Below are 20,921 nucleotides of genomic sequence, written 5' to 3'. Positions count from 1 at the left end.
GATTGTTTTCCTTATGTTGAACCATCCTTGCATACCTGTTATGAATCCCACTTGGTCATGGTGGATTATTTTTTTTATGTATCGTTGGATTCTTTAGGTTTTTTATTGTGTCTTGCAGAAATATTCTGTAGTTTTCTTTGTATAGGTCTTTTGTATCTCTAATTAGGTTCACTCTGACATATCTCAGTTTGTGATTGACTGTTGTAAATGGTATTACTTTTTTGGTTTCCTTCTCTGCATTCTCTTTGTTACCATAGAGGAATCCCACTGATTTGGGGACATTGATCTTATACCCTGCCAATCTATTCAACTGATCTACTAGTTCCAACATTTTTTTTGGTGTGTTTTTTGTTGTTGTTGTTGTTGTTGTTGTACTTTTCTGTGTACACTATCATATCATCTATATATAGTGATAGTTTAACCATCTCTTTGCTGACCTAAACGCATTTTATTTCCCTATCTTGTATTTTCCTTGCAAGCACTCCCAGTACAATATTAAATAGAAATGATGACAGTGAACATCCTTGTCTGGTCTCTGTTTGCAAGGAAAATTCTTTTATTCTTTCTCCTTTCTATTTCAATTTTACTGAGTGTCTATCAGGAAGAGGTGTTGGATTTTGTCAAATGCCTTTTTTCTATCAATTTCGCAGATCATATGGTTCTTGCTATATGCTTTGTTAATACGGCAAATGAGTGACTTTTTTTTTTCTTTTGCTGAGCATCCTTGCTTACCTGTAACGAGTTCCACCTGGTCATGATGAATTATTTTTTTATGCACATTTGGATTCTATTGTCTAGGATTTGGTTGAGGATTTTTTGTATATATTCATGAAAGATACTGGATTTCAGTTTTTTTCTTGGCAATTTTTTTGGTATTAGGTTTTGGTATTAGGGTTATGCTTCATAGAATGATTCTGGTAATATTCCTTCTTTTTCATATCATTAGATTCTCCTTCTTTTTCTATTTGATCATAGTATTGAGTTAGATCATTAGTTTTCTTCTTTCTCTGCCTTTTATGTGTTTGCCTATTGCTATGAACTTCCGCTGAGGACTGCCTTAGCTGTATCCCAGAGGTTTTGATATGTTGCATTTTCATTTTCATTTGTTTCAATGAACTTTTTAATTTCATTTTTAATTTCTTTTATAACTCAATCATGTTCTAGCAAAGAGGTATCCAGTTTCCACATGGATAGTTGTATAATCTTTACCCTCCTATGGTTATTTTCTAGTTTTATGACATTGTAGTTTGAGAAGATACTTATTCTTATTTCAATGCTTTTGAATTTGTTGAGGCTTGATTGTGTCCTAATTCTCTAGAAAGATTCTCTAGAATGTATCATGTATAGTTGAAAAGAAAATGAATTGACTTTGTTGTGTGCAGTAGCCTGAATACATTCACAAGGAAGAGTTGGCTCATTGCATAGTTTAGATCTTTTCCATATTTGTTGAGCTTCTTTTGGGTTGACCTATGATTTGGCAATAGTGGTGTGTTGAAGTCTGCACTACTATTTCGGTACTATGTTTTTCTTCAATTCTGTTAACCATACTTTTATGTATTTTGCATTTTTATCATTTGGTGAATAAATTTTCACAAAGGTTATGTCTTCTTGATCCATTCTTCCTTTAATCAGCATGTAATTATCTTCCTTATCTTTTATGGTGGTTTTCATTCAGAAGTGTATTTTATGAGAGATTAATATTGTGACCCTTGCTTTTTTGATGTTGCCATTTTCTTGGTATATTGTTTCCAACCTTTGATTTATAACCTGTATTTCTTTTCATTTCTTAAATATGCCTCTTACAGGCAACACATCGATAGGCTTTGGTTTTTTTATCCATAATGCTACTCTTTTTCTCTTAATTAGCACATTTAGTCCATTCACTTTAAGTGTAATTATTGTCAGGCCAGGTTTTACCATTGCCATTTTGTTGTGCTTCTTTTCCTTTTGTTTCTGGTTATGATGGTCCATCTACTTTCATTTGGTATCGCCATGTGAAGGACTTCACTTAAAATTGCTTGTACTTTTGGTCTTATTTACACAAATTCCTTAAGTTCCTTCTTTTTGGCAAAGGATAAAATTTCTCCTTCATATTTGATGGAGAGTTTTGATGGGTATAGGTTCCTTGTCTGGCAATGTTTTCATTGTTTCAATGTTTTCATTCAACTTTATATCCCGTTGTCTTCTAGCTCACATGGTTCCTGCTGAAAAATCGTATCTTAATCTAATTGTTTCCCTTTAGTAGGTGACTATTTTTTCTCACAATGTTTTTAGTATTTTCTCTTTATCTTTTAATTTGGAGAATTTGACTATCACGTGTCTTGATATTTTTTCATTTTGGGGTTCATTGGATTTCTTGAAGTGAATTTCCTTGCTCTTCAATATACCAAGGAAATTTTCTTCTAGTGTTTTGTCCACTACTTTTTTTTAAAATCAAGACTCATTATAGTAAAATTCTCAAAATTAAAGGATATACATAGAATACTAAAAGCAGTGTGAGAAAAATAGTCACCTATGAAAGGGAAACAATTAGATTAAGTTATGATTTCTTAACAGAAACCATGCAGAATGGTGCTGGAATCCGGGCTGGAAGTAGTCTGTAGCAGCCGGATTCTACAGATACAATATCAATATATTTCTTCTGGATTGTTGAACTCTGTGATATTTTCTTTCTTGATGGCTTCCAATGTTTTTTACATCGTTTTCATTTTCTTCTGTAGCTGTTCAAATAACTCCACAGCAACATATTTCTCCTGGTTCTCTTTATTTGGAGTATTCACTGGATGTACTTTTTAAAGAGAAGGGTTATTTTGTTTTTTCATGATGCCTGAGTCAGACTGCTACGTTTTTACATTATGTGAGTCTTTTCTTAGTAGAAGTTAGGTTACTGTAACTATATAGTGACCCAGAGTTTTGCAATATTTTGTGAAGGACCTGTATATTTGTGCTCCCTTCTTTTGTTTTCCCCAAAGTACCTGCATGGTAAACAAGGGAGCCTGTTGTTCCCATCAAGAAATGGTGTTTCTAACTACTCAAGCTGTCCCAGTCCCTCCCTGCTTGAGCTTAATGGGTCCCATGTGGTGTAGCTAGTGAGAAGTGTTTCCCTCAAAGTACCTGAATGACAAATCAGATAGCTTGTTGTTCCCTTCCAGAAGTGGCATCTCTGCCTCACTTGAGATGTCCTAGTCCCTTCTGCTTTAGCTTAAAGGGTCTCATGTGGTGTAGATAGACAGCAGGGTTTCCCTCAAAGTACACATGACATTAATAATATTGTTTCAGCCGTATTATGTGTCTTTTTCCCGTACCGTGTCTGCCACTTGTACCATGTGTCTTCATCTTCCTAACAGCTTCCTTTTGAAGTTCTATTCAAATTGGGATATTAAATATCCCAATAGGCTTTCATGCCTATATGACTTTCATTATGTTCTTATCTTGATGTGGAAACATACTAAGACAGAAAATATTCTTATGTATTAATTTAGCTAGTTATTTCCATTTGTGAGTATTCTTAAGTTTCATCCTCTTTATTTAGAATATTTTTTATATTATATGCTTGATGAAACTGAGGAGGACCTGAAGCACTTTCTGCAGAGGGTCAAGGACTCCAACCTTTAGTATGTGCTGAAGCTGAATATTAAGAAAACAAAGATTATCACCACTAGGCTGATTGGCAGCAATATGATAGATGATGAAGAGATTGAGATTGTTGACAGCTTCAGTTTGCTTGGCTCTACAATCAACACTCTTGGTACCAGCAGCCAGGAAATTAAAAGCTGAATTGCACTGGGAAATTTTGCTGTAGAAGACCTCTCCAAATTATTGAAAAGCAACAATGTCAGTCTGGAGACTAAGGTGTGCCTGACACAGGCCATGGTCTTTGCAATTACTTGCTATACATCGGAAAGCTGGACAATGACTAGAAATGATAGAAGGAGAATTGATGTCTTTGATCTGTGCTGTGAAGAAGAGTATTGACTATACCATGGGCTGATAGGAGAACAAACAAGTTCTTTCTGGAAAGGGTGAAGCCATTCTGTTCCTTAGAGGCAAGGGTTCTCAAACTTCGTCTGACAGACTTTGGATATATTACAAAGTGGGATCATTCCTTGGAAAGGGACATCATCCTTAAGAGGATAGAGGGACAGTGCAGGAAAGAAAGATCCTCAATGAGATGGGTGGATTCAGTGACTAGGGTAATGGGGGTAAATGTATCAGAGACAATAAGATTGGCACAGGATAGAGCAGGGTTTAGGGATGTTATACAAAGAGTCCCTATGAGTTGCAGGTGATTCGATGGCACATAATAACATATATGACACATAGTAACAATAACAACAATATCACTCTTATAAAACATGCTTAGTTTTGTGTATCTGTACTTTTGGTTTTATTTTAGTGTTCATAGAGTTTTCTATAGCCTGTTATTTTGGAGTAGATGACACATCCTGCTTTCTAGTCTGTCTTAATCAGGGAGCTCCACCAGAAACTGTTCAAAATGGGAAACTCTTATTACATTTGATACACCAGTGGCACAGACTTCAGTTTTGTAGCAACATCAAGTTATTGCAGTACAGCACACTGATAGAAAAGCTCTGTACCACTTTGAAAAATGTTCTCTCTAAACAAAATTGATACCAAGCCCTAGGGCTTAACCAACTTTTATATGCAAAGGCCACCCACAAGATCCTTTTTGCCTACACAAGAGGCTTCCCACACACAACTGATTGTAAAGGAAATCAGAAATAGTTAATTTAAGAAGAATGTCTATTTGTGATTTATTGACTATGCAAAGGCATTTTTGACTGTGTGGATCATAACAAGTTATGGCTGACATTGAGAAGAATGGGAATCCCAGAGCACTTGATTGTGCTCATATGGAATCTATATTTGGGCCAGGAGGCTGTTGTGCAAACAAAGCAAGGTAGCACTTCATGGTTTGGAATTGGGAAGGGACTGTGCCAGGGCTGTATTTTCTTTCCATACCTATTCAATCTGTATGCTGAGCAAATTATCCAAGAAGCTGGACTCTATGAAGAAAAGCATGATATTAGGATTGGAAGGAGACTTTTCAATAACCTGCATTATGAAGATGACACAACTGTGCTTGCTGAAAGTAAGGAGGACCTAAAACACTTGTTGCAGAAGATCAAGGGAATGTAGCCTTTGGTATGGATTGCATCTAAGGAGACACATTGCACTAGAAAAATCTACAGTTAAGGACCTCTCCAAATTATTGAGTAGTGACGGCAGTTTGAAGACTAAAGTGTGTCTAATTCAGGCCACAGTCTTTCCAATTACTTGCTATGCATCTGAGAGCTGGACAATGAATAAGGGTGACAGAAAAATAATTGATGCCTTTGAGTTGTGGTTTTGGAGAATGGCACTGAATAGCCCATGGACTGTCAAGAGAAGGAACGGATATGTCTTGGCAAGGGTGCAGCTGAAGGCAAGAAAGCTGAGGCTTCACCTCACATTCTTTGGACATGTTGCTAGGAGGTGTTATTCCTTGGGGAGGGGCATGATTTTGGGAAGGGTGGAGGATTGGTGAAGGAGAGGAAGACCCTCAACCAGGTGGATTGACAAGATGACTGCTACAATGGGCTCTTGTGTGTCAGGAAGTGTGAGGACGGCACAGGACAGGACTGGGTTAAAATATTTTTTCATAGGGTTTCTATGAGTTATGTTCGACTTGATGTCACTTAACAACAACAACAATACAACTTTTTAGAGTAATTATTATAACATTATATTAAATAAAAGTTACACTAGATTTCATGCTTTTTTAAAGTTTTTGATTTACACTTTCAGTGCCAAACTAACCTACATCCAGGAAAGGACAAAATAGATGAATGGGGCTTTCTGAGCAACAAATTCCTATGAACACCAAAAACTTCTCAGAGGCAGTAAAAAGGAAATCCACAACCTGAGAAAATGCATTTATTTGGTAATGATATACCTGATAAGGGACTCTTAATCTAAAATTTATAAAATACTCCAGCACCTCAACATGAAAAAGGTAAACAACACAATTGCAAAATGGGAACAGACATTTCACTGAAGAAGACATTCAGATCACAAACACATGACTAAATATCCAAAATCCCTAGCTATCAGAGAGATGCAATTCAAAACAACTATGAGATATCATCTCAATCTAGCAACAATAGTAAAGTGCAACAGAACAGCAAACAACAAATGATGGCAAGATTGTGGAGAGATTAGAACTCTTGTTTGCTGCTGGTGGGAGTGTAAATTGTACAACCACTATGGAAGGTTGTTTCACACTTCTTAAAAAGTTGCAAATAGAAAGACCATTTGACCCAGCAATTCTACTACTAGGAATATACTTTAAAGAAACCAGAGCTGCTACCCAAATAGATACATGCACACTCATGTTTATTACTGTGTAATTCACAATAGCAAAGTGATGGAAGCAACACAAGTTCCCATCTACATATGAATGGATAGAAAAACTATGGTATATTCACATGAAGGAAACTATTCAGCACTGAAAAACAAGGAACTAATAAAACATTACACAACATGAATGGTCCTGGAGGGAATTAAAAAAAGTCTAGATAATTAAAGATGTAATTCATATTGGAGGTTATAGCTGTTGAATTTCTGCAGCAAGTGCTTTAAGTTCTCCTTATTTTTAGTGAGCAAGGTTATGCTGTGTACTCTGTATACCCTTGCAGTAATGGCTTCATCTACAATGAAATGTGCAAGGAGCTGGAGTCAGAAAATCAAAAGGGCTGAACTCGCTCAGTATTTCTTAAGCCCAAGGAGCTGAAGAGCAAATTCAAACCTCAAGTTTCAATAATTAAGGTTGCTTTGGGGAGAATATTAAATGATCAAGGAAGCATTAAAAGAAGATGGAAAGACTACACAGAGTCATTGATGGCATTGTTGGCCAGGAATTGATGGCATACAGATTGACATATTTCAACAAATAGATGCTGCCCTGGATGTGCAAAGTTGTGCCAAGAAATTTGGAGGACAACCATCTGGCCTACTGACTGAAAGGGATCTACCTATATATGTTTCCATTTTAAAGAAAGATGATCTAACAGAGTATGGAAATTATCGAACAATATCATTGATATCACATGCAAGCAAGATTCTGCTGAAGATTATAAAAAACACCTGGAAAAGCACATCAACAGAGAACTGCATGGTGTGCAGGCTGGATTTAGAAGAGGCCATGGCACTAGGGATAGTACAGCGAATGTTAGATGGATCTTGGCTGAAAACAGAGAGTACCAGAGGAATGTCTATCTATGTTTCATTGACCATGCAAAGTCATTTGACTGTGTGGATCACAACAAACTGTGGCTGACTCTGAGAAGAATGGGCATCCCAAAACACTTTATTGTATTTATATGAAACCTATACTTGGACCAACAGGCAATTGTCAGAACAGAGCAAGGAAACACTGCATGGTTCAAAATCAGGAAACGTGTACACCAGGGATGCATCCTGTCTCCATACCTTTTCAATCTATATGTGGAATAGATTATCCAGGAGGCTGGACTCTATGAGGAGAAATGGGCATCATGGTTGGAGGTAGACTCATCAACAATCTGCATTATGTAGATGACAACCCTGCTTGCTGAAACTGAGGAGGACTTGAAGCTCTTGTGGCAGAAGGACAACAACTGCAGCCTTCAGTTTGAATTGAAGCTCAACATCAAGAAAGCAAAGATTCTTACCACTGGACAGATTGGCAGCATCATGATGGATAATGATGAGACTGAGATTGTTGACAGCTTCAGTTTGCTTGGTTGTACAGTCAACACTCTTGGTACTGGTACTAGCACCCAGGAAAGAATTGCACTGGGAATGTCAGAGACTGCTCCAAAGTACTGAAGAGCAACGATGTCAGTCTGGAGACTAAGGAGTGCCTGACACAGGCCATGGTCTTTGCAATTACTTGCTATGCATCAAAGAGTTGAACAATGATTAGGGATGAAAGAAGGAGAGTTGATGCATTTGAGTTTTGGTGCTAGAGAAAAGTTCTGAATATACCATGGACTGCTAGGAGAATAAACAAGTTCATCCTGGAGAGGGTAAAGCTAGCCTGCTTCTTGGAGGCAAGAATTCTGAAGCTCTGTCTGGCTTACTTTGGACATGTTGCAAGGCGGGATCAGTCCTTGGAAAAGGATATCATGTTTGTGAGGGTGGAGGGACAGCGCAGGTGTGGAAGACTCACAATGAAATGGAGTGAGTCAGTCACTGGGGTAAATGGGGATCGGCATATTGGAGACAATAAGATTGTTAAGGGACAGAGCAGGGTTTAGGGCTGTCATCCATAGGGTTACTATGAGTCACAGGAGACTGGACAGCACATAACAAGAACAACAACATAATATACAACATATGCTCTTAAATGAGTCCTATACCTAAGCAATAAAACACAGGGAGCGATTTGCTAAATGAAAGTGGCTGCATCATTTGTTGTCACATAGATGGTTGAGCCTAAAATCTGATGGAGTTTATCATGCAGTTAGCTAGTTGTCAGAGAGCTATGCTGTTGGAGATTGACATGCCCCTTAGCAAGAGTATTAGTCTGTGGTAACTCAGATTGGCAAAGTCCTTTGATGAGGGACTCCAATTTGCCTTCTTCCCTCACTTTTTTTATTATTATTAATGTTAATGAAAGTTTGCAGAGACTTTGAATTTCCATTCAATGATTTTTTTTTCCTCCCTGCCCACACCTCTCCCCTAGTTCACTCTTCTCTTGAAAAAGTAAATTCTTTCACTGTTGCACAAGTCCTACCCACAACTCCACTCCACCATGCAGCCTCGTTCTAGACTCCTGTCAATGAAAATAGTGTTGATGTTGTTGTTGTTATGTGCCATCGAGTCTCTTGTGACTCATAGCAACCCTATGTACAACAGCCCTAAACCCTATTCTATCCTGAGCCAATCTCATTGTCTCCGACACTCCCATCCCGATTACCCCAGTCACTGAATCAATCCACCTCATAGAGGGCCTTCCCCTACTGCACCATCCCTCCACACTCCCAAGCATGATATCCCTCTCTAAAGACTGATCCCTCCTTGCAACATATCCAAAGTATGTTAGACGAAGTCTCAGAATCCTTGCCTCCAAGGAGCAGCCCGGTTTAACCTCTCCAGAATGAACCTGATTGTTTTCTTAGCAGTCCATGATACATTCAATACTCTTCTCCAGCACCAAAGCTCAAATGCATCAATTCTCCTTTTATCCTCCCTAGTCATTGTCCAACTTTGTGATGCATAACAACTGGTTGCAAAGACCATGGCATGTATCAGGCACACCTTAGTCTCCAGAGTGACACCAATACTCTTTGGGAGAGGTCCGTAACAGCAGACTTCCCGTGCCAATACATCTTTTAATTTTCTTAATGCTGGTGCCAAGAATGTTGAGTATGGAGCCGAGTAAACTAAGGCTGTGAACATTATCAATCTTTTCACCATCCATTCTGATGCTGCCAATTGATCCAGTGGTGAGTATCTTTATCTTCTTGATATTGAGCCTCAATCCATATTGAAGGCTGTAGTCCCTGACCCTCAGCAGCAAGCGCTTCAGGTCCTCCTAAATTTCATCAAGCAGGGTTGTGTCATCTGCATAACGCAGGTTGTTGATAGATCTTCCACAAATCCTGATGCCACATTTCTCCTCATAGAACCCAGCCTCCCAAATAATCTGTTCTGTATATAGGTTGAAAAGGTATGGAGATAGGACACTTCCCAGTGTACCCTTTCCAGTTTTGGACTATGCAGTGTTTCCTTGCTCTGTTCTGATGATTGCCTCCTAGTCCAAGTATAAGTTTTGCATTAGCACAATCAAGTGTTCTGAGATTCCCATTCTTCTCAGAGTCAGCCACAGTTTGTCATGATCCACACAGTTAAACGCCTTTGCATAATCAATGAAACACAGATAGATATTACTCTGATATCCCCTGCTTTCAACTAAGATCCATTTAAAATTAGCTATAATATCCCTAGTACCATGACCCTTTCTAAACCCAGCTTGGACTTTTGGCAGTTCTCTGCTGATGTGCTGTTCCAGTTGTTTTTGAATGATCTTCAGCAGAATCTTGCTTGCATGTGAAATCAATGATATTGTTCTATAGTTTCCACACTCTGTTGGGTCACCTTCTTTGGAATGGGAACAAATATAGATCTCTTCCAGTCAATTGGCCAAGTGGTTGTTTTCCAGATTTCTCAGCACAACTTGGTGAACACATCCAGCACAGCATCTGTTAGCTGAAATATGTCAATTGGGACACCATCTGTTCCTGGGGTCTTATTTTTTGTTATTTCCTTCAAAGCAGCTTGAACTTCTTCCTTCATCAGCATAGGCTCTTGCTCATATGTTGCTTCATTAAATTCTTCTGCGTCTGCCAATTCCTTTCTATACAGTGACTCAGTATTTCTCTCCAACTTCTTTTAATACTTTTAGTATTTCCTGGATCATTTAATATGCTTCCTAAAGCATCCTTGATTTGAATTTTTCTTCAGTTTCATGACCTTAAGAAATGCTGATCAGGGGGTGGGGTGGGCAGGGAGAAAAGTGCAACAGTGAATGAATGGAATTCCAAAATCTCTGTAGATGTTGATTGAAATAAAAAAATAAAAAAAATTTAAAAGAAACAAAACCCAAACAAACAAAATGGTGATCAAGTTAGGCCCTTTTGATTTTCTGACTCCAGCTCCTCGTACATTTCATTGTAATATTTTACTTTTTCTTCCCACGCTGCCTTTTGAAATCTTCTGTTCAGCTCTTCAGCATCTTGAATACTTTCTTCTGCTTTGGCTTCTCTTCGCTTCAGTTCAATATTCAGAGTTTCTTCTGAGATCCATTTTGGTCTTTTCTTCTTCCTCTGTAACGACCGTTTGCTCTCTTCCTGGATGATACTCTTGATATCCTCCCACAAGTCATCTGGTCTTCACTCATGAGTGTTCAAGGCCTCAAACCTATCCCTGAGATGGTTCTGAAATTCAGGTGTGATAGACTCAAGGTCATATTTTGGTTCCCGTGGATTCAGTTTAATTTTACTTAGCTTCAGCTTGAACTTGCATATGAGTAGTTGGTGGTCTGTTCCACAATCACCTTCTGGCCTAATTTTCACAGCTGATATTGAGTTCTTTCCATAGATGTAATCAATCTGATTCCTATGCATACTATCGGGTGAAATCTATGTGTATTGCATTTATGTTTCTTATAAAATGTTTCTTGTGCAAAATTCAATCATTCTATCTCCAGCTTCAATTCTGTCACCTAGTCTATGCTTTACAACTATTGTTTTTTTCTTTTCTGTTCCCAACTTTTGCATTCCAGTCACCCATTATTATTAATGCATCTTGATTTCATGTTCAATCGATCTCCGACTGTAAAAGTTGGTAGAAATCTTCTATTTCCTTTTCTTGGCTCTGGTTGTTGGTGCATGTATCTAAATTATAGTGGTATTCACTGGACTCTCTTGTATGTGTGTGGATATTATCCTGTCATAACAATATTGTATTTCAAGATGGATCTAGACATGACTTTTTTGACTATGAAAGTAATCCCATTTTTCCTTACCTTTTCATCTCCAGAGTAACAAATCATATGATCATCCAACTCAAAATATCCTATGCCAGTATATCTGATCTCAACAATACCTAGTATGTCAATATTTATAAGTTCCAGTTCTTCTTTAATAATATCTAATTTTCCTACATTCATGGTTTTCAACATTCCATGTTTCAATCACTAGTGTCTGCTTACAACTGTTTCTCTTGCTTTGGATTTCCATACTTGAAAGCTCCACCTCAGTTGCTCTCAGTTCTCTCCCTCATCTGTTTCAATGCAGTATACGTATTTATCCCATCTTACTCAGTCTTCCGCCAGCCCTGATGTCAATACCATTTTACAACAGTAACACTATGCACTATTTCTGTTTCTGTGACTAAGATATTTCACTCAGGATAATGTCCTCCAGGGTCATCCGTTTTGCATAATATTTCATGAGTTCCTTTTTTAAAATGCAGCATATTATTCCATTGTGTGACTATATCAGAGCTTCTCAATCCATACATTAGTTGATGGGCACTTGGGTTGTTTACAATTCTTTGCTATTGCGAACAAAGCCACTATAAACATGGGTGTGCATATATTTGTTTGCATGATGGTTACGGTTTTTTGGGGTATATTGCCAGTAGTGGAATTTCTAGGTTAAATGGTATTTCTATTTGCAACTTTTTGAGAAAATGCCATACTGCCTTCCATAGTGGTTGCATCATATTACATTCCCACCAACAGTGAATAAGGGTTCCAGTTTCATTGCAACCTTGCCAGCATTTACTGTTTGATGTTCTGTTAAATTTTGCTATTCTTTCTGGGGTGAGATGATATCTCGTATTTGTTTTGATTTGCATCTCTTTTAGGGCTAGAGATTCATGTGTTTGTGTACCATCTAATTGTCTTCTTTGGTGAAGAGTCTGTTCATATCCTGTGTCCATTTTTCAATTGAGTTGTTTACCTTTATCTTGTTGTGGTGCTCGAGTATTTTATAAAATCTAGATATAAGTCCTTTATTTCAAATGTCATTACCAAATATTTTTTCCCAGTCTGTGGTTTCCCTTTTACCCTGGTTGAGAAGTTTTTGGATGTACATAGGGATTTGATTCTTAGAAGGTGTTTCTCTCTTTCTTGCTTAAGGTGATGGGGTCCCACAATTGGTCCAGCAGTCAGCTATGATCTCCCCTAAATACCTCACTCTATTTCCTACTGTCCTCCTTGTTCTTTGTGGGTGGATCCTGCTGCAGCTCCCTGCTCTGTGCTGTGGCTTTCTGCATCCCACCGAGGCTTGCTGTACCCCACCAATGCTCTCTGCACCCCACCTATTCTTACAGCTCCCACAGCACTCAACTGTCTGTGCTGGTCCACAGCAATATTTTGTGAAGCATCTATATATTTGTGCTCACTTTTTGACAGCAGTTTGTTTCCCAAAGTACCTGCTTACTCCTGGCGGGTGGGTCCCTCAGTGGCTCAGTTGGTGGCTTCTGGCCAGAACTCATCTGGCCTGTGTGTGCTTAAATTCCGGCTTTCAGTCCCATCTCCTGGCTGCATTGGGTTCCAGCTGCACTGGGTTCCGCCTGTGCTGTGTTTTGACTGCCCAATTTGTGTTCCTGTACTGGGTTTATAGTTCCTAAAATCTGATCCTATTGGACTGCTACCTTAGCTTTTTGCAGTGCTAAATCAACTTTATTAGTCCAAAGAAACCACCTCTTTATGTTCTAATTAGTATAAGGGGCAAAGAATCTGACATAAGTCTGAATAAAAGGCCACTTATATCCTAAAAGTTCTAGGAAAGTTTGCAGCTCTTTAGCTGTAGCAGGAAGTAGGTAAGCCTTCATTTTGTCTATTGCCACCTCAGGAAAGGTTTTTGTTTACCCAACCAGACAATACTCAAAAGTTTGAAAGACTATCCAGTACCTTGCCTTTTGACATTCTTGACAACCTACCTCTGACACTGTAGGTGAGACACTAACTGCTATTTGTGGAAGTGGATGCAGAGAATCACAGGTTAACATCACATCATTAATACAGGGAAATGGCAAAATTTCTTTAGGCTGCAGCCAAAGCTCTTGCAAAACAGTTCACAGCTATGTGCTGGTGTGTGATTAACCCTTGTATCCACCAGTACCATATAACAGTCTGTTTGTTCTTTGGAGATCAATGTATAAATATGTTAATGTGAGGTCTGTTTCTTGGTAGTTCCTTTATTGGAGGACTACAAGGACTTTAGTCCCACTTGCAAATGTGCTTGCAGCTGATGCTAGGGGTGGCCAAGGCAAGGGGAGAGTGGCTGTATTGTAAGAGAGGCACATTACCTTCCTCATTCTGGAGCTGGCCACGGCAGGACAGTGAAGTATGTCCTGCTGCTTGTCCTGCTTTGCCAGAAATCTGGCAGAAATGTCTTCCTTATATCCTCTCTCCCCTCCATCTCCCCTCTTGTAGTTTTAACAGTTCCAAGAGTGGAACCAGGAGTGGACCTGGCAGGTGACAGCCTTTTGAGTGATTCTGCCAATCAACTGCATGGATCTTACCTGTTTAGACAGCTTTGCATCTTTTTGAGCTCTCTGTTGGAGCCAGAACCTTCTTTTCACTTTAACAAGGGGACATGCTAAAGTCACCACTTCTTGGCCAGATGTTTGCAAGCAGAAGACAAGCTTTTTGGTTGTGACTAGATCTCCCAGAACTTGCAGGACATGTTCTGCACATCTATCTCCATTTCAGTCTTGGATTTAACAGCACAAAACACTAGCCAAACTACCTCAGCAACCAGCACTCTGATTGAAATAAAAATGTCTTCAGAAACCAGATCAAGAGCAAAGGCTGGATGGGGAGCAAGCCACAGGGAGTAAGCTGTGGGAGTAAGCTGTGAGAGTGTGCAGAACAGTTGGACTTTGAGTGAGGAATTTGAGTGAGTGTCCTGCCAGGAAAAGCAACCCACTCTACAACCCACAGGGACCACTGAGCCAGGGAGGACTGACCTGCCAGAAGTAACCAGGAGACTTGGGATTTAACTGAGGTACTTTAATAGGGATCACTGCTGATCACTGGACCACATGGGACCCCTTAAGCTCAAGCGGAAGAGAGTGAGACAACAGGAGCTCTAGTGAGGTGTCAGACCCAGTTCTTGAGGGGAAAACCAAGGCTTTCTGGTTTTCCATTCAGGTCCTCATGCATGTAACCCCTCCATGCATCTGTACATGTACCCCACCCCCCTTGAATCTGCATGTGCCCACCCAGTGTGTGTCTTTGCACATGCCCCCCACCCCCACCCCATGCATCTGCATGCATGCTTGTCCTGCATACGTCTGTGTGCATGACTATCCGGCATACATGCCCACCCTACATGCATCTATCTGCAGGTACCTGCCCTGAGTATGTTTCCATGCTTCACGTTGCATCACCTCACTTCTGGTCAATAAACTGCTTTTAGCCCTGAGCACCTTGCACTGGACTAGTTGCAGATCTGGATTTAGAAGAGGTTGTGGCACTAGGGACATCTTGGCTGAAAGCAGAGAGTACTAGAGGAATTTCTATCTACATTTCATGACTATACAAAGGCATTTGGCAGTGTGGATCACAACAAATTGTGGCTGATTTTGAGAAAGATGAGAATCCCAGAACACTTAATTGTGCTCATGTGAAACCTATATGTGGAAAAGAAAGAAGTAGTCAAAACAAAGCAAGGAAACACTACATGATTTAAGATCAGGAAAGATGTGTGTCAAGGATGCATCCAATCACTATACCTATTCAACCTATATGCAGAACAGATCGTTTGGGAGGCTAGACTATGAGGAGGAATGTGGCATCAGGATTGGAGGAAAAGTCATCAACAACCTACATTTTGTAGATGACATAAACTTGTTTGGCTGAATCTGAGGAGGACTTGAGGCAAATGCTGCAGAAGGTCAAAGACTGTAGTCTTCAATACAGATTGAAGCTCAATATCAAGGAAACAAAGATTCTCACAACTGGGCAAATTGGCAGCTTCATGATAGATGGAGAGGAATTTGAAATTGTTAACAACTTCAGTTTGCTTTGTTCCCCAATCAACCCTCTTGACACTATCAGTCAGGACATCAAAAAATGAATTGCATTGGGAAAATGGGCTGTCAGGAAACTCTTCAGACTTTTAAAGAACAACGATGCCAGTCTGGAAACTAAGGTTTGTCTGATAGAAGCCCTGTTCATCACAATTATATGCTATGCATCTAAGAGCTAGACAATGACTAAGGATAATATAAGAAGAATCGATGTCTTTGAGTTGTGGTGCTGGAGAAGAGTATTGAACATACCATGGACTTCTAGGAGAACAACCAGTTCAATTCTGGAGAGGATGAAACCAAGGTGCTCACTGGAGGCAAGGATTTTGAAGCTCTATCTCACATACTTTGGTAATGTGAGTACAACTTATAGCAACCTTACGGACAGCCATTCTGAAGTCTGACCTATCTTGTGCCATCTTCATAATTTCTGAGACACTAATTCCTATTACTGAAGTCACCATGTCAGTTCATCTATTTGGGGATCTCCCTCCTGTTCCCTGACCTTTCAACTTTCTAAGCATAATGTCCTTTTCTAAGGAATGGCCTCTCCTAGCTACATGTCCAAAGAATGAAAGATAAGCTTCATCATCTTTACTTCCAATGAACCCCTGGCCACCCTCTTTCCAGGACATACTTGTTTGGTGTTTTTGGGCAGTCTATGGGATATTCATTCCTCTTCTCCAGCACCACAACTCAAAGGCATCAATTCTTCTACTATCATCCTTATTCATTGTCCAACTCTCTGATGTGTATAAGATGATAGGAGCACCTTAGGACTCAGAGTGACATCATTGATCTTTAGTATTTTGGAGATTCAATGCAATACATCTCCTGATTTCCTGACTACTGTTACAAAAGTTGTTGATTATTGAGAAAAGGAAAATGAAATCACTGACAGCTTTATTCTTTTCTCCATCTATAAATTTTGACTGTTGGAACTATGGTGAGGATTTCTGTCTTTGATGTTGAGATATCATCAATACTGGAGGCTGTAGTTCTAGATGTGGCACTGGGTATATCATTGCTGATGTCAGATGAATCCTTGATGAAATTAGAGAATACCAGAAGAATGTATGTTTGTGTTTTATTAACCACACAAAAGCATTTGGCTGCATGAATTGAAACAAATTATGGATCACATTGAGAAGAATGGGAATCCCAGAACACTTAATTGTCCTCATGTGGAATCTATATCTAGACTAAGAGGTTGTTGTATGAATTGAACAAGGAAACACTGCTTAGTTTAAGATTGGGAAGGGTGTGCATCAGCTTTGTATCCTTTTCCTGTATTTTGGAAAATAATTCATAAAGCCCAACTCTATGAAGAGGAGTGTGGCATCAGGATTGGAGGAAGACTCATCAAGAATCCATCTACATAGCAAAGTCAAATAATGTCTAGTAAAAGTCATATTGAAAGATAAACTCCACAGTATGCTATTCTGATTGCTAATTTATCAACATTGGGGCTCACTCTATATGATTCTTTGTGTATTTGATAGCAAGTAGGAGTGTGGATGTGAGTTGCTGAGTGCTGTTGCACAGAACAGCTGAAGGCAGGATGGGTGAGTTGTTTGCCATCTCTCATCAATGCAATGGTGACAGAGCAGGGGGTGACACTTGCCCATTGAGAGTGGTGACAGAGCAGGGGGTGACACTTGCCCAGGAGTGTGGCCGGGTAAGGTCTCTCTGGTTCTAACTTCTGGGCAAAATAGTGGGATGGGAGAAAAGGAAAGATAAATAAAAAAAAATTAAAGGAAGGAGATGAGGGAAGATCTAAGAAGATAGAAAATAATGGGAGAAATAGAAGAAGAAAAATAAATCCCCAAGCCTATGGGCACATTATTGGCACATCAAACGTGGCTCAGTGACAAAAGGAGAAATATTGTATAATACCTCTGTTCTAAAACAGGACTGACATGCCGGGTTGGGGGAAACAAAAAAAGAGGGGATAAATAATGAACACTGCATTGGAACAGATGAAGGAAAGAACTGTTTAAAAGGAATATATGATTAGGCATTATTTGTATGACAACAGTCCAGAATAAGAGGTGGATAGCAAAGTGGACTGGAGGTGAGATGGGGTGGGGTGAGGGAAGAAATTATGCAACCATGAATAATTTTTTTTTAAAATGAACTGGCAGGTAGGGACAAAAATGTGAAACAATGAATGAATGAAAATCCAACTTTTCTGTAAACTTTTGTTAAAATCATAATTAAAAATAAATTAGAATACCAACATGGTTACAACAGTAACAAGACATTGGCTGCATGAGAATGCACACCAGCGAATGTTGAGCCAGAGGCACAAGAGTAGGACACTTGCTCTATGGTTTTGAAAAGGGAGGAGTGTTAAGAGAATGAAGAAAGACAATATTTCAAAAGAAAAAAGAGGGAAGAACCAAGAAGAAAGGAAAACAGAAATAAAACAAATGGCATAAATGCAAGCACAGTGGCACTAAGAATGTGGAGCTCACATCAGGGGAGTGTGTACCACTGACCACAATGAAGGAGAGGAGACAGTGCACACAGCAGATGAGGTGACAGGCATGATTTCTGTGGGCTGGAAAAAGGAAACAAGTACAACAAATAGGGGTAAGAGAGGGGCAGATGGCAGGAGGAATGGAAAAGAAAGCAAAGTGCAGAGTACTAGCTAAGGTGCTGGTCACCAAACCCAGCTACAGCAAGGATGCTGCATTCTATGTGGGAGCATCTCCACTGCTGACTGCAGGGGCACTAGAGGGTAGAGTGTCTGCTCCACGAGTGAAAACATGAAGGAGGAGGAATTTAGAAAAGAAAATGAGAAAAAGAGTCCTAGGGAAGAAGGAAAACCATAAGAAGAATGATAAACAAATTATTATTAATAGTAATAGTAATAATAATAATAAAAGGAGTGGCAGAGCAGGGGCAGTGGAGGTGATCTGAGCGAGCAGTGTGGCAGTGGGTTTTAGGGGACCAGTTTTGCTCATCATCAGTTTGTGCAAGGTAAGGAATGAGACCTAACTTCTCTGATTGCCAATGATTACTGATGTGGCTGTTGATGAAGTTCAGGGTGAGAAGAGCTCCTTAGGCAGTTCTGCTTCAATCAGAACACTATTGCAATCTCAAAATGTCACACTGAGACAGATGGCAGTTCACAGCTCTATATGTTATTTTCATTCACTCTTTTCCTCTCATCAACATTAATATTTGTTCTACTTCTTTATCATTTCCTTTGAAGCTCTGAGTTGTATGATTATCATCTGAATCTATTACATGTGATTTCTTGAGCCTTTGTTGTGGAGGGTCTGGATAATGCATTCCTTTCTCTTTTTATATTATTTTATTTCTTACAGTTCTTTATTTTTTAATTTACAATTGTTTAACTACAAAGTACATTGCCCCTCACACTGGATCCCATGCACCCATCAAACTGTGTGACCCCATGATTACCCCCACACCTTGTTCTCCCCCCTCACTAGATCCTCATACGCATTTTACTAGTTATCAATATCTACAATAATGGTCTTATACAGTATTTGTCCTTATAGGACTGACTTACTTCACTCCCCTCTCAAGTTAAGTACTGATTTACAAAAGCATTGTTCCTTCATGCTGTAGAGAATTCCATCATGTGAATGTACCATAATATCTCAATCCATTCTATTGTGGTTGGACTTTAGGCTGTTTCCATTTTCTTGCTATGGTGAATAGTGCTTCTCTGAACATTAGTTACAAGTCTCTGTGCCTCAGTTCTCATTTTCTTGGGGAATATTTCAAGCAGTGGAACAGCTGAGTCATATGGAATTTCTATGTTCAGCTATATGAGGAAATGCCAAGCTGCATTCCAGAGCGGTTGTACCATTTTACAATCCCACCAACAATGTTTAAGTGTTCCTATCTCTCTATATCCGCTCCAACATTTATTACTTGTTGTCCTGTTAAACTCTGCCACTGCTACTGGAGTGAGATGGCATATCATTGTGGTTTTGATTTACATCTCTCTTATTGCCAGTGATTTTGACCATTTTTTCCTATGTCTGTTGGCCATCCGAATATCTTCCTCTGTGAAAATTCTTTCCAGGTCTTTTGCCTATTTTGTAATTGTGTGATCAGTCTTTTACTTGTGGAGATCCTGGAGGATTTCTGTAAATTTTTTATATGAGACCCTTATCTGAAAAGGTATTGCCAAATGTTTTTTTCCCAGTTAGTGGGATTTAATCTTTAGAAAGTCTCATTCATCAATTTTTTTCCTATCCATTTTGTGCATCTGGCTTTATTTTGCAGTCTCTCTATATCATATTTGGCAGTATCTTTATACCATAGACTATTCTGTCTAACTTAATTCCAGTTTATCTCTGATTAACTTCATAGTTTTGGGTTTTACTACAAGGTCTCTGATCTACCTTGAGGTAATTTTTGTGTATGGTGTGAGATGTGGATCCTGTTTCAGCTTTCTGCAGGTAGCCATCCAGTTTTGTCAGCATCATTTGTTTGAAGAGGTTGTTATTTCCCCATTTGATAGGTTTTGTTTCCTTGTTGGATATCAGTTGACCATAGGTACCTGGGTCCATTTCTGGGTTCTCAATTCTGTTCCATTGGTCTATGTGCTTGTCTGTGTGCCAGTACCATTCTGTTTTGGTTACTCCTGCTGTGTAATAGATTTTGAGGTCAGAAAGTGCTATGCCTCCCACTTCATTTTTTGCTTTTCAGAAGTGCTTTGCTTAATTGAAGTCTGTGTCCTCTCCAAATAAACTTTAAAACTTCACTTTTGATTTCCTTGAAAAATGAATTTGGTGTCTGGATTGGAATTTCATTGAATGTATAGATTGCTTTTTCACAATATTCAATTTTCTTATCCATAAACAGGGCACTTTCTCCCATTTATTTAGGTCTTTCATTTTGTCTTGCAGAAATGGTCTGTTGTTTTGTTTGTACAGGCCTTTTGTATCTTTAGTGAGATTCACTCCCAAGTATATCAGTTTGTGGTTGGCTATTGTAAATGGTATTTCTTTCTTGGTTTCCTTTCCTGAGTTCTTTTGTTACTGTAGAGGAATCCCATTGATTTTTGGATTTTTGGATATTAATCTTATATCCTACCACTCTATTAAATTGTTCTACTATCTCTAAGAGTTTTTTTTTGTTCAGTCCTTGGGGTTTTCTGTTTAAGTTATCATATCATCTGTGTATAGCAACAGTTTAACCATCTCTTTGATGATCTAGATTACTTTTATTTTCTTCTCTTGATGTATTGCCCCAGCAAGTACTTCCAATAGAATATGGACTAGAAATGAGAAAGATTTGATTTGAAGAACACTGTACATAAAATTTGTTTTTTTGTTTTTTTT

This window comes from Elephantulus edwardii, unplaced genomic scaffold, assembly GCF_000299155.1.
Source record: "Elephantulus edwardii isolate Elephantulus edwardi_28Jun2011 unplaced genomic scaffold, EleEdw1.0 scaffold00120, whole genome shotgun sequence".
NCBI classification, from domain to species: Eukaryota; Metazoa; Chordata; class Mammalia; order Macroscelidea; family Macroscelididae; genus Elephantulus; species Elephantulus edwardii.
The sequence above is the reverse complement of the archived record's forward strand: the minus strand, read 5'-3'. Positions refer to the sequence as shown.